The sequence below is a fragment of the Cicer arietinum genome, chromosome 5, assembly GCF_000331145.2.
Source record: "Cicer arietinum cultivar CDC Frontier isolate Library 1 chromosome 5, Cicar.CDCFrontier_v2.0, whole genome shotgun sequence".
NCBI lineage: Eukaryota > Viridiplantae > Streptophyta > Magnoliopsida > Fabales > Fabaceae > Cicer > Cicer arietinum.
Genome location: NC_021164.2, coordinates 56,723,367 through 56,733,238, shown reverse-complemented (window position 1 = coordinate 56,733,238; position 9,872 = coordinate 56,723,367).

Sequence of the window (9,872 nt, the reverse complement as noted above, 5' to 3'; positions counted from 1 at the left end):
TATATATATCAATAAAGGGTGTTATAATAAAATTATATTATTTTGTCTAGTGCATAGACATATCAATAAAATTAAGTGTAAAATTGTTTGTTTTGTGCATCGATCATCAAACATAGTGGAATATAAAAAGTTATCATGTTTACTTATGTATTAATTGTCATGTATTGTTATGTCTAGTACTTATTGTCTTGCAAATCAAACTAACTCTTACATTAAAAGTTCACACCGATTAACACTCAAAAGATTGTTTAGTTATAGTTTTAGTCCATCTATTTTTAATAATTTATGAAATTGATCCTCCTATTTTAAAATTGACAATTTCGGTCCTTCATTATGATTTTTTAAATAAAAGATGACATTGTTACATGTTTTAAATAATGTGACATATGATACGATGATGTAGAATGATTAACATCCATAAAATTGCAATAAAACCCTCTAAACACTTAATTATCAACTTCAATTTTTTTATTTTTGTAATTTAATTAATGACATATGAATAATTAATGCATTTTGAGGATTTTAAATTATAAAATTGTATGTCACATATTCTAAAATATGTCATATCGTCATTTTAAAAATAAAAAAATCAATTTCGTGAATTGAAGAAAATTGATTAACAAAATTTACAATTAGACTAAAAGATAAATGAGTACATTCGTAATCTAACTAATTATTTATATTTAGAATTTAATTTATACAGATTTTTCATCCATTAACAAATTATACTCTCTTGTTTGTCTTTTAGTTGTTGTATTAGGACTTTTCATACATATCAATATAACAATAAATTTTATTACTTTTAATTTTATTATTTATCTTTTTCTATAACACTCTTAATAATTTATGATCAAATATCTCAGTGATTTAATAAGTAATTCAGATAAAAGTTAAATATTTTTAATAATATAATAATTGTGAGTGATTGACTATAAAAACTATTCACAATGATAAGTGTATATAAATTAAATTTACAATTTATTATTCATTTCATTTATTTTTTATACAATAAATAAATAAAAATATTATTGACAAAATAATAATTAATATTATATTAAATTTTAATAACAAAAAGTAAAAAAGAATAAAAAATTTCTACAAATGTAAGGTTAAAAAAAATCATATGAAATAATTGTTAAATCATTAAAAATATTTGACTTTAATTATGATTACTTCAAAATATAGACAAATAAATGATTATGATGCATCAACCCTTTAATATTTTTTTACACCCACATGATATAAAAATTAATTTTTTACTCCAAAATCATTTTAATAATTTCATTACATTGATAACTTTAATAAAATTTATTTAAATTATATGAGTATATTTCTAAATATCTTAATTTACTTTTATAATTTGGTTTAAGTATTTTTATAAATATTAACGAGAATTATGGTAAAATTATTTTTTTTATAACCTTTTTAAAATAACTGTGTATTGCGAAGTTTTTTATCTTTGAGATTTTGAGTACAAAAATCATTTTGAAATTTGACATAACTTTCCGTGGTTTTTCATCCAATTTTGGGATTCCTTTCTTTTTTAAAGATTTCTGTTAGTTCCAAACAATGGAAAATGTCTCGGATTATGCCTTTCTCTTCTTGCGCTATCATTCCTTCCTCTTTCTTTGAAATCAAATGCATGCTTAATTAGGGTTTTTTTTTATAAAAAAAATTAGGGGATTTTGATTTAAGGTTGTTTCATTTGAGATTTGGAACTGAAGTGTTGAAAATAAAAATGAATGAAAGAATCAAAATTCTTGTTGTTTGGTGGAGGAGTCATGGGAGGATGATTTGGTAACAATGGTTAAGCCTCCAATAGGGGAGCTGATCTCCATGCACAATAGAGGGAGAAGAGCTCCATAAGAATGGAGGAGAAAACATCCAATGATAAATCACATTTATGATGATTAAAAGCCACAAATCATAGTTTTATACAATCAATTTAGTTTTTTAATTTTTTAAATCTATTTTATAAATCATTTTTAAAAAACTGTTTTCAAGAAATAAAAACAAAAATCTATGTTTAATAATCTTATTTTTAAAAATTGTTTTAGAGATGAAAAAATGATAAAACTTATTTGGTACAATTATATTTTCAAATTTTATGAGAAAGTGAAAACTAAAAGTTGTTTGATACATATTTCCTTTTTTACAATCATTCTCATTTAATATATTTTTATCTTAGTTTAAATAAAATTTAAAACAATTTAAAATATAAAATTTATTATATCAAATAAAAATGTGAATTGGTTTGGTCAAAGATAAAAAAAAAAAAAAAATTGATTTTTGAATTATGTAATTTGAGCTAACAATCTGACTTGACTTGTTTGCGAATTTGAATTAAGTTGATTTCGGGCTAAAAAGAAGTTCATATCAAACTTTAGTTGAGTTTCGAACAAAATCAATTCTTATCGAATCAAGCTAAGATAAACTGAATTCAACTCAACTTATTTTCAATCTTAATTGTGCGGATATCAACTAAGAATAATGCAATATATTATTCAACATAATAGATAACAAATGACATATTATTCATGTTCGTAAATATTCACTTACAACTCTAAACATTAAGTATGTTTTATTGTATTTATAATTACAATAAGAAATTTGTCAAAAGAAATTGTAATAATATTTTTTTGATAATATTTATAATTATTGAAAGAAAATATGTATTTTCAAATTATTACTTTTAGCCTTAAATATTAAAGAGAAATTAACAACGTTTATTTTCTCTTATTAAAAAAAACATTATAAGTTGGATAAAACAAGGTTAATGGATTAGAAAAATAAGGAAAGAAAATTGTAGCCGTGACACTAATCAAATTATTTTGTTTTCATTGTAGAACAAAATAATAGTAAGTTTTTTATATTCCCAAGTTGTACAATATTACAGAATTGTTATTAATGAAAATTTATCAATTGTTCGTGTTTTTAGATTTTAGTCAACAAAACCAAAATTTAAAATTAAAAAGTAAAACCTCTCTCCCGTGTTTTACTTTTTTTTTAGTTTTAAAACCAATAAATACAAAACAGTTTTGTAAAACTTGATTAACAAACCAGTTTTTTAATTTTTAAAAACTAAAAACAATTTTTAAGAATGAGACACACGCTTAACAATTTAGTATCATTCTTGAGAGGGTTTCTCTCAACTACTTGAGAAGAATAACACGTATATTAATACTCCCTTCCATATTAAATATAAGTAAAAAGTCAAATATATTTGATGTAATCAGTCTTGAAAATGAGAAAAAATAAATTGAAATGTAGTTTATTTATATTTAAAATCCCAGAAAGTACCTATAAGACAAGGACATTGACATGATTCAATTATCCTAAAAATGTATTATGACATTGACTTGGAAAACAAACAACCACAGATTAATTACCGACGATAATTAAAACAAATAACAAGAAAATTTGCATATCCACACACACACACTCATCTTAAACTATCAACAAAACAAACAAAATTTAAATCAAATACACTTATCTCTTCTACTCCATGGGAAGACATATACACGAAGCTTGTATAATAATTCCTTAAAATTAGAGGAGAGTATAATGAAAAATGTTTCCTACTATTGAATCAGCTCCATGACATGTTTCTTCGCCTAGCATGCATCTTTAGATACGGTACCATAAAAATGAGCACCATCAAAAGAGCGAAAACGACGATAAGAACCAAAAGCATGATTTTTCCATCTAAGGCAAAGTTCTTGTCATCAGAGAATTGAATATTATCATCATCTTGTTGTTGTTGAGGACTATAAGAAGTGTATGGTGTCATGGAGACAAAACCAGAAAATGAAGGCTTGTTAATAATAGGTTTTTTAATTGAGTTTTTCTTGTTTTGTGTAAGTTTCTTCTACTTGGGAATATTTTATGTGTGAGAGTACAATGGGATGCAGGTAAAACTAGGTGGTCCATAATTTTCTTGTTTTTGTTTTCTCTCTCTTAGTTTATCCACATGTGATTTGTAAGATTCCAATGATGCATATTACTTAGTGGAGAAAAAATAAAATTGAAATTATTTATTTACATTATTTATAAGAGGATGACAATTATACTAGTGGGTTCGGGTGCGAGATGAATATCAACACTCAAATTCGCCTCCATCTCAAGTATTAATTTTGAGAAAATCCGCACCCATAACTAATCAAAATAGATTTTACTGAGTCCAAATAGAGAAAAGTTTAGATGGATGCTTGCGAGTATAAATTTTATTATCATTACTAATAATAAATTATGAATTTGTTAAAATAACGAATCTTAATTTTATTTGTTTAAGAGAAGTCAAATTACTTTCCAATAGATATATTAGCTCTGTGACTCATATTGTGGAGATCAATCCCTCTTGCTATACTCAACCACATTTTTCTGAATTAATTTGTACTATTAAAAACTAAAAACTGTGACATGACACGTTTAATGAAAATGTGTTTTTTCTCGTGGATCCATATCACCAACCGTGTAAGCATGCATATATGCAGTTTCAAATTAATGATGAAACGATACACTTGATAATATATTATTGCTAACCTACAAAGAACTATGGGTATATATTAGATTTATAAGCATGAATGACACTAGTGGAACATTGTTAGTGGTACGTAGGGCTAGCAGCATTCATAGTACCAGATTGTGTTGTTATATAGTTGAATTACATTGGTAGTCAAATAATATTATTAGTAAGGACAATAATATGCTGTAGACTATTGTTTTTTGGGTACAAATTCTATATACTGCTGTGTGAGGGTGACTAATGATCAATATGTATGTGGATAAAAAAAAAAGTATGTCGATTCTGAAAAATAAATATTGAGTGAACACACATGTATTAAATATGAAAAATTTAAATCACATGTATTAAATATGAAAAATTTAAATCTAAGTGGTGGACTTAAATTTTTAAAATTTTAATGGATAAATAAAAAGTATAATATCGTATTATATATAGAAATTTTAAATTGTAAATTTACAAAAATATATTGTCGATCAAACTCTTAACATTTATTATAGATATAATAGATTAAATTTTAGTTGATATTTTTAATAATAAAAAATTAACACAAGTTGAATTTTACTTTTTTAAGTTGGTTAAAATATATATTTTAAGTCAGTTCCGTATCCGAGTTAGCAACAAACATCTTAACAAACATGTAATTTTTAACTCGTTTTATGAACTGACTTAACAGAACTCCGTCCTGTTAAGTCAATTCGGCTTAACCGACTTAAACATCATAAATTCAGTTCAATAAATTATTTTTATAAGTTGGATCTTTCGATCAACTGACTTAATAGATAAAGTTAAAATAATTATTTTTTTAATAAATTTCTCATCTTATTTTTATGTTCTTGATCGATACATATAAATAGTATTTCATATTAAATTTCAAACCAGAATTTTGTACTTGCAATCATAATTTTATATAATTATCTAATTGCAAAAATATATAATATCAGATGATACAAAATATAGAGTACAGATGTCTCCCAAACTAATCTTGACAAGACGAAAAATGATTTAGATGTTCATTAATCACTACGCCAAAAATGACATTTAATAGCGCTCCTTTTACAGCGCTTGCTAAATACAAGCGTTGTTGTAAGTATATTCTAAAAATAACGGAGCCTTTTACAGCGCTTTTTTGACAAGCGCTGTGAAAAAAGCGCTGTTGTAGGGTCATATAGTGTTTGCGCATAATGTTATAAGGCTTTTACAGCGCTTTTCGCAAAAGCGCTGTAAAATGAAGCGCTTTCGCGTATTATTTTACAGCGCTTCTTTCACAAGCGTTGTAAAATGCATGCGCTTTCAATCAATTTAACTACATATTACAGCGCTTTTTGTACAAGCGCGGTAAAATACATGCGCTTTCAAATATTTGAACTACCTATTACAGCGCTTTTTTTTACAAGCGCTGTAAAATACATGTGCTTTCAATCAATTTAACTACCTATTACATTGCTTTTTGTACAAGCGCTGTAACATACAGGTGCTTTCAAATAAATATAATTTACTTTTAAAACAAATTTACGAACCCTCATCACCTCTACTCTGGGAACCCTCATATCCTCTACGTATTGTGCAACCATCTACGTTGTCTCAGGTATTTTTTAATTTGTTTTTGTCAAAAAATCTTTAGTTTTTTAAAAATTGAAAACTAAAAATTGTTATATATATATTAAATCTCTTTTTTTTGAAATTTGTTGACCTATTCTGTTTTGAAATCTTTTCTGTTTTGAAATTGTTATTAGATATGTTGATACTGGTTTCTTTTTGAAACTTGTTGATATGTTTTGAAAGCTTATTATTTTTGTAACTGCATTTATATAGGTCGTATAATATGGATAGGAAATGGATGTCTGCCAATCGATTGTCAAAAGAGTATGAAAATAGAGTGAAAGAGTTTGTTGAGTTTGTAGTGAAGAATGCAAAAGATCCAAATAGAGTCGTTTGTCCTTGTTTAAAATGTTGTTTTGGAAAACGTGTTAGAGAAGATGGATTAGAAGGACATCTAGTATGTAATGGAATTGATCAAAGCTACACATGTTGGATAAGACACGGTGAGAAAAAAAAAGGAAACATTAATTTTGAGAATAGTTCGACATATGCTTCAACTGACTTCGATACAGATACATATGAGCTGGACCGAGTTGATGAGATCGCAAAAGCAGTTGAAGAAGATCTTCGAGATTGTCCTAAAATATTTGAAAGTTTTTTGAGTGATGCAGAGAAAGAATTATATAATGGTTGTACTAAATTCACAAGACTGTCGGCGATATATGAAAATATGAAAAGGGTACGTAAAAAGTAGAAGTCGACCAGAAGGTTGTATTGTTGAACGGTACATTGTTGAAGAGGCTGCTGAATTTTGTACTGAATATCTGTCCAATGTTGAATCCATAGGGCTTCCCATGTCTCGTCATTCGGGAAGAATATCAGGAGAAGGGATAATTGGAAGAAGACTACTGACTATATCAAGGACAGAATGGGAGCAGGCACAATTGTATGTTCTGCACAATGATGATGAGGTTCAACCGTATGTTACAATACACATGGATCAGTTATCTCGTTTGAACATGAATAGGAATCAAAATTGGATAACTCGAGAGCACAATCGAAGTTTTATAACATGGTTAAAAAATCACATAAAGTCAAAATTTGATATAGACCCCAGATCAATTTCACAGAGATTGAGGTGGCTAGCAAATGGTCCGAGCTTACATGTCTTTTCTTACACTGGTTATGTTATTAACGGCTACACATTTTATACCAAAGAACAAGATGATCAGACCACTATGCAAAATAGTGGAGTCACTCTCGTAGCTGAAGCGATGCATGTCTCAAGTGCAAAAGACAAAAACCCAATATATGCAAATCTATCATATTTTGGGGTTATCGAGCGCATATGGGAGTTAGACTACACAATGTTTCGTGTTCCCATATTTGGTTGCAAGTGGGTCGATAATAATAATGGCGTTCAGATTGATGGGTCAGGATTCTTGCTTGTCGATTTTAATAGGGTGGGATACAAAGACGAGCCTTTTATTTTAGCGTCGCAAGCTCAACAAGTGTTTTATGTCACTGATCCTTCTAATGATAAATGGTCTGTTGTCCTATCGACCAATAAAATAAGTGATGATAACAATAATGATGAAGATGTTGGTAATGATCTTTTATTTGCAACATCACAACAACCACATGAAATTGATTCAACTGATGATGGTTTATATCTTAGAGATGATCATGATGAGGGAATTTGGATTAATCCATCGTTTCGTATTGTAAATGGACAAACAAATGTGAATGTCACCAGGAAAAGAAGAAGGGCATCTTAATGTATATGTTTAATTGTTTTATATAAGCTATGCATGTAATCTGAACTGTGTTATTGTAAATATGCATGTAATCTGAATTGAGTGTTTTATACTAAGTTCTGATTAATTTATTTTCTGATTAATTTATTTTCTGCTTATATTTAGCTTGATTTGAGTGTTTTATACCAAGTTCATGTAACAATGAGTGTTTTATATTTAGCTTGATTTACATGAACTAAACTGAATATAAATTAGTAATTTACATGAATTGAACTGAACTGAACAGAGAGATTCTCTTTTGCTCAGTGCATATATCATGCATGTAATCTGAATTGAGTGTTTTATACTAAGTTCTGATTAATTTATTTTCTGAACTGAACTGATAAAAAGGTTTTTAATGTCATCCCAACCCAAATAAACCAAACACAAAAAAATAATTCATCATCTCCCAAAGTATTGTGATAAAGACAATGATAACAATGTTTTTAATCCAATAAACAATGATAACAATGTTTTTAATGTCATCCCAACCCAAATAAACCAAACACAAAAAAAAAATAAAGAGACATTTTACAACGCTTATTTGAAAAAGCGATGTAAAAGATCCTTTTAAAAATAAAATAAAGAGACATTTCACAGCGCATATTTGAAAAAGCGCTGTAAAAGGCTTTAAAAATAACATTCATCAGACACCTAACAAGACCTTATCTAACAGGATTTTCTTCAAACACCTTGTACGCATCATGGGAATCCCCAAAAACACATTGTTAACAAAAACATCAGACTCAAACCCATTTTTCGCAACATGGCAATGAACCTGAAGACCAAGTTTCGAACCACTTATCGACAAATTAGCACACGATTTAAGAAGGAAAGGGAATGTAAAGAGAGAAAAAGGGTGTTGAGGTGGAGATTGAATTGTGAGAGAGTAAGATTTGATGTTTGTGAAGAAGATGCATAAAATGAAAAGAGTTTGGTGAAGAGGAAGAGAAGCGCTGTAATAAAACAATGAGGCATTTTACAACGCTTATTTAAAAAAGCCCTGTAACAGGCTTTAAAAGAAACATTCATATACCATAATAAAACAAGGAGGTCTTTTACAGCGCTTTTTCAAATAAGCGCTGTAAAAGAGCCTTTTAAAATTAACATAATGAGACCTTTTACAGCGCTTATTTGAAAAAGCGCTGTAAAAGGCTTTAAAAAAATTCATATAACATAATAAAACACAGAGGTCTTTCACAACGCTTATTGGGAGAAGCGCTGTAAAAGAGCCTTTTAAAAATTTAAATAAAGACGCCTTTTAGAGCGCTTTTCAAACAAGCGCTGTAAAAGACTTATAAAAAAGCGCTGTAAAAGGGTTACATATATTCAAACAAGCGCTGTAAAAGACTTATAAAAAAGCGCTGTAAAAGGGTTACATATATATAACAGTAACCGCTTCAGTTTCCTCTTCATTACGTAAACTTCACTATCATCTCAACCTTCATCGTTCTTCTCTTCTTTTGCAAACCCTATCACCCCGTCCATTACGAATCTTATTTCCACGATCATCTCCTTCATTTCGAACCTTATTTCCATCCAAGATCATCTCTCCCATTGCACACAATATATTTTCATTGAAATACGTAACCCTCATTACGTATTTCTTCAATACCGTTCCCTCTTTTCTTTGAACCATATTTCTGTGAACTTTCTGCAAACCCTCTTTTCTTCGCATTTCGTCTTTCTTCGAACCCTCATTTTTCAGGTATTGATGTTATTAATTTTTTGTAATCATTAAAATGCATGTTGAGCTTGTTTAACATATATTGATACTGATATGTACTTAGAATAATGCATGATGCATGTTGAGCTTGTTGATGTTATACTAAACTGCATGTTGAACTTGTTGTAGTTAAATGGATACAAACAAAGATTTAGAATGTCAAAATGAAGAAGGTGACACCTCTAAGACTTATGAAAATGAAGTTAAACATGGTGCAACTATCTTGCAAAAAGTCATTAAAGCAAGGAGTAATGGCATCAAGTTTGAGGTTATACTATACTATACT